We start from the raw sequence: 6,055 nt of genomic DNA, 5'->3' as shown, positions 1-6,055 counted from the left end.
CTCCAAGTGTGATATGGAGACCAGAACTGTGCACAGTGCTCCAAGTGTGATACGGAGGTCAGAACTGTGCACAGTACTCCAAGTGTTATATGGAGACCAGAACTGTGCACAGTACTCCAAGTGTGATATGGAGACCAGAACGGTGCACAGTAAGTCCAAGTGTGATATGGAGACCAGAACTGTGCACAGTGCTCCAAGTGTGGTCTAGCCAAGGTATATGGAGACCAGAAATGTGCACAGAGCTCCAAGTGTGGTCTAACCCAGGTGTATAGAGACCAGAACTTTGCACATTGCTCCAAGTGTGGTCTAACCAAGGTTTGATACAAGTTTAGCATTACTTTTCTGCTTTTCAATTCTATCCCCATGGAAATGAACCCCAGTGCTTTGTTTGCTTTACCTTTAGTGATTTGTGTAACGGTATCCCCAGATCCTTGTGCTCCCCGACCCCATTTCGACACCAGTAATGCCAACGTTCCAAGGCACTTCAAGATATGGAGGGGTGTAGGACTGGAGGAGGTTACAGAGATAGGGAGGGTTGTAGGGACTGGAGGAGGTTACAGAGATATGGAGGGTTGTAGGGCTGGAGGAGGTTACAGAGATAGGGAGGGTTGTAGGGGCTGGAGGAGGTTACAGAGATAGGGATGGTTGTAGGGCTGGAGGAGGTTACAGAGATAGGGAGGATTGTAGGTGCTGGAGGAGGTTACAGAGATAGGGAGGGTTGTAGGGCTGGAGTAGGTTACAGAGATAGGGAGGATTGTAGGGCTGGAGGAGGTTACAGAGATAGTGAGGGTTGTAGGGGCTGGAGGAGGTTATAGAGATAGGGAGGGTTGTAGGGCTGGAGGAGGTTGCAGAGATAGGGAGGGTTGTAGGGCTGGAGGAGGTTACAGAGATAGGGAGGGTTGTAGGGCTGGAGGAGGTTACAGAGATAGTGAGGGTTGTAGGGGCTGGAGGAGGTTACAGAGATAGGGAGGGTTGTAGGGCTGGAGGAGGTTACAGAGATAGGGAGGTTTGTAGGGGCTGGAGGAGGTTAGAGATTGGGAGGTGTGTAGGGGCTGGAGAATGTTACAGAGATAGGGAGGGTTGTAGGGGCTGGAGGAGGTTACAGAGATAGGGAGTGTTGTAGGGGCTGGAGGAGGTTACAGAGATAGGGAGGGTTGTAGGGCTGGAGGAGGTTACAGAGATTGGGAGGTGTGTAGGGGCTGGAGAATGTTACAGAGATAGGGAGGGTTGTAGGGGCTGCAGGAGGTTACAGAGATGGGGAGGTTTGTAGGGCTGGAGGAGGTTACAGAGATAGGGAGGGTTGTAGGGGCTGCAGGAGGTTACAGAGATAGGGAGGATTGTAGGGGCTGGAGGGGGTTACAGAGATAGGGAGTGTTGTAGGGCTGGAGGAGGTTACAGAGATAGGGAGGGTTTTTGGGCTGGAGGAGGTTACAGAGATAGGGAGGGTTGTAGGGCTGGAGAATGTTACAGAGATAGGGAGGGTTGTAGGGGCTGCAGGAGGTTACAGAGATGGGGAGGTTTGTAGGGCTGGAGGAGGTTACAGAGATAGGGAGGGTTGTAGGGGCTGCAGGAGGTTACAGAGATAGGGAGGATTGTAGGGGCTGGAGGGGGTTACAGAGATAGGGAGTGTTGTAGGGCTGGAGGAGGTTACAGAGATAGGGAGGGTTTTTGGGCTGGAGGAGGTTACAGAGATAGGGAGGGTTGTAGGGCTGGAGAATGTTACAGAGATAGGGAGGGTTGTAGGGGCTGGAGGAGGTTACAGAGATAGGGAGGGTTGTAGGGGCTGGAGGAGGTTACAGAGATAGGGAGGGTTGTAGTGCTGGAGGAGGTTACTGAGATAGGGATGGTTGTAGGGGCTGGAGAATGTTGCAGAGATAGGGAGGGTTGTAGGGCTGGAGAATGTTACAGAGATAGGGAGGGTTGTAGTGGCTGGAGGAGGTTACAGAGATAGGGAGGGTTGTAGGGGCTGGAAGAGGTTACAGAGCTAGGGAGGGTTGTAGGGGCTGGAGGAGGTTACAGAGATAGGGAGGGTTGTAGGGACTGGAGGAGGTTACAGAGATAGGGAGGTTTGTAGGGCTGGAGGAGGTTACAGAGATAGGGATGTTTGTAGGGGCTGGAGACTGTTACAGAGATAGGGAGAGTTGTAGGGGCTGTACAAGGTTACAGAGATAGGGATGTTTGTAGGGGCTGGAGAATGTTACAGAGATAGGGAGGGTTGTAGGGCTGGAGGAGGTTACAGAGATGGGGAGGGTTGTAGAGCTGTAGGAGGTTTCAGAGATAGGGAGCGTTGTCGGGCTGGAGGATGTTACAGAGATAGGGAGGGTTGTAGGGCTGGAGGAGGTTACAGAGATAGCGAGGGTTGTAGGGCTGGATGAGGTTACAGAGATAGGGAGGGTTGTAGGGCTGGATGAGGTTACAGAGATAGGGATGGTTGTAGGGGCTGGAGAATGTTACAGTGATAGGGAGATTTGTAGGGGCTGTACAAGGTTACAGAGACTGGGATGGGGGTGGCGATGCCAGTAATGAGACTGAATGGTTTCAATTGCTCCCTTTCTGGGCCGGTGAGTTGTTTGAAAATGCAATTGACAATTCTAATCTTGTTAGAATGAGTCCTTAAGCTGTTAAGCACCAGCCCTAACTTTCTACAATGAGTTTAAGTAACCCTGTAATGTAGCAACTTCAGGAATCTGCGGGGAATGTTGGAGGATGAAAATCCTTCTTACGAGGGCAGCATCGTAATGAATCGTCCAGGACATTCTGGCGATTGTGGTGAAGGTGCGAGAAAGATTTACGAGAATTGAGAGATTATAACTACCAGGAAGGTTTGAACAGGCTAGGGATCACTTCATTACAACAGTGACCGCACTTCCGAAAGTTCTTCATTGGCCCTGGTGTACTTTGGGACATCCCAAGGTGGTGAAAGGCGCTGGTGAGCAAGTCACTGGGAATCCATTGGCAGGATAGGCGCACCAACGTCAGTGTTCTTGCTCAGGCCAACATCCCCAGCACCGAAGCTCTGACCACGCTCGATCAGCTCCGATGGACGGGTCACATTGTCCGCATGCCCGATACGAGACTCCCAAAACAAGCGCTCTACTCGGAGCTCCGACACGGCAAGAGAGCCCCAGGTGGGCAGAGGAAATGCTTCAAGGACACCCTCAAAGCCTCCTTGAAACAGTGCAACATCCCCACCGACACCTGGGAATCCCTGGCCCAAGACCGCACAAAGTGGAGGAAACATAGAAACATAGAAGATAGGAGCAGGAGTCGGCCATTTGGCCCCTCGAGCCTGATCCGCCATTCAATGCGATTATGGCTGATCATCCAAACTCAGTACCCTGTCCCTGCTTTCTCCCCATATCCCTTGATCCCTTTAGCCTTAAGAAATATATATGCTAGGGGGATAGACTATAAAAATAGGGAGGTATTGCTTCAGTTGTACAAGGTATTGGTGAGACCGCACCTGGAATACTGCGTACAGTTTTGGTGTCCATACTTAAGAAAGGACATACTTGCTCTCGAGTCAGTACAAAGAAGGTTCACTCGGTTAATCCCGGGGATGAGGGGATGGACATATGAGGAGAGGTTGAGTAGATTGGGACTCTACTCATTGGAGTTCAGAAGAATGAGAGGCGATCTTATTGAAACATATAAGATTGTGAAGGGGTTGGATCGGGTGGATGCGGGGAGGATGTTCCCAATGATGGGTGAAACTAGAACTAGGGGGCATAGTCTTAGAATAAGGGGCTGCTCTTTCAAAACTGAGATGAGGAGGAACTACTTCACTCAGAGGGTGGTAGGTCCATGGAATATGCTGCCCCAAAAAGCTGTAGAAGCTACATCATTACATAAATTTAAAACAGAAATAGACAGTTTCCTAGAAGTAAAGGGAATTAAGGGTTACGGGGTGCGGGCAGGAATTTGGACATGAGTCTAGGTTCGGATCGGTCATGGCCCTGTGGGTAGCGGAGTGGGCCCAGGGGCCGTGTAGCCTGATCCTGCTCCTATTTTGTGTGTCTAATTCTGTTAGATTCAGGAGATGGTTCTGTGATAGTAGATTGGCGGTTAGGATCAGATCAGCCATGATCTCATTGAATGGCGGGGCAGGCTCGAGGGGCCGATTGGCCTACTCCTGCTCCTATTTCTTATGTTCTTATATCTAACTCCTTCCTGAATATATTTAATGAATTGGCCTCTACTGCCTTCTGTGGTAGAGAATTTCACAGGTTCACCACTCTCTGGGTGAAGAAATTCCTCCTCTTCTCTGTCCTAAATGGCTTACCCCTTATCCTTAGACTGTGACCCCTGGTTCTGGACTCCCCGGCCATCGGGAACATTCTTCCTGCATCTAGCCTGTCCAGTCCTGTCAGAATTTTATAAGTCTCATTCTTCTAAACTCCAGCGAGTATAAGCCCAATCGACCCAATCCCTCCTCATACGTCATTCCTGCCATCCCAGGTATCAGTCTGGTGAATCTTCGCTGAACTCCCTCCAAGGCAAGAACATACTTCCTCAGATAAGGCGACCAAAACTGCACACAATACTCAAGGTGTGGTCTCACCAAGGCCCTGTACAACTGCAGCAAGATGTCCTTGTTCCTGTACTCAAACCCTCTCGCTACGAAGGCCAACATACCATTTGCCTTCTTAACCACCTGCTGCACCTGCATGCTTACCTTCAGCGACTGGTGCACAAGGACACCCAGGTCTCGTTGCACTTCCCCTTGTCCCAATCATCCGGGAAGGCGCCGACTACCTCGAGTCTCTTCGCCGGGAGCAAGCGGAAGCCAAGCGCAGGCAGCGCAAGGAGCGCACGTCAACCCAAGCACACCACCAGCCCGCCCCTTCAACCATCGTCTGCCCCACCTGTGACAGAGACTGTAGGTCCCGCATTGGACTCATCAATCACCTGAGAACTTATTTTTAATGTGGAAGCAAGCCATCCTCGGTTCCGAGGGAGTGCCTAAGAAGAAGAGAAGGAGGAAGGCAAATGGTATGCTGGCCTTCATTACAAGAGGATTTGAGTACAGGAGTAAAGAAGTCATACTCCAATTATATAGGGCCTTGGTGAGACCACACCTGGAGTACTGTGTACAATTTTGGTCTCCTTACCTAAGGAAGGATATACTTGCCATAGAGGGAGTGCAATGAAGGTTCACGAGATTGATTCCTGGGACGGCGGGACTGTCGTATGAGAAGAGATTGAGTAAACTAGGCCTGTATTCTCTTGAATTCAGAAGAATGAGAGGGGATCTCATTGAAGCACACAAAATGATTACAGGGCTTGATAGGGTGGATGCTGGGAGAATGTTTCCCTTGGTTGGGGAGCCTAGAACCAGGGGCCACAGCCTCAGGTTTAAGGGTCGGCCATTCAGGACTGAGATGAGAAGAATTTTCTTCACACAGAGGGTGGTGAACCTTTGGCATTCTCTACCCCAGAGCGCTGTGGAGGCTCAGTCATTGGGTATATTCAAAACAGAAGTCGATAGATTTCTGACTAGTAAGGGCATCAAGGGATATGGCGATAGGGCCGGTGAATGGAGTTGATGCAGAAGATCAGCCATGATCTCATTGAATGGCGGAGCAGGCTCGAGGGGCCGAATGGCCGACTCCTGCTCCTATTGTTTATGTTCTTATGTTCTTATCTACTCTGTCTAAATTCTTCATGATTTTGAACCCCTCTATCAAATCTCCCCTTAACCTTCTCTGCTCTAAGGAGAACAATCTCAGCTTCTCCAGTCTCTCCACGTAACTGAACTTCATCCCTGGTACCATTCTGGTCAATCTCCCCTTAACCATCTCTGCTCTAAGGAGAACAATCCCAGCTTCTCCAGTCTCTCCACGTAACTGAAGTCCCTCATCCCTGGTACCATTCTGGTCAATCTCCCCTTAACCTTCTCTGCTCTAAGGAGAACAACCCCAGCTTCTCCAGTCTCTCCACGTAACTGAAGTCCCTCATCCCTGGTACCATTCTGGTCAATCTCTCCCTTAACCTTCTCTGCTCTAAGGAGAACAATCCCAGTTTCTCCAGTCTCTCCACGTAACTGAAGTCCCTC

This window comes from Somniosus microcephalus, unplaced genomic scaffold (assembly GCF_052327205.1).
Source record: "Somniosus microcephalus isolate GS21.2 unplaced genomic scaffold, FLI_Smic_1.0 unresolved_chr2, whole genome shotgun sequence".
Lineage (NCBI taxonomy): Eukaryota > Metazoa > Chordata > Chondrichthyes > Squaliformes > Somniosidae > Somniosus > Somniosus microcephalus.
Note: the sequence above shows the minus strand (reverse complement) of the source record.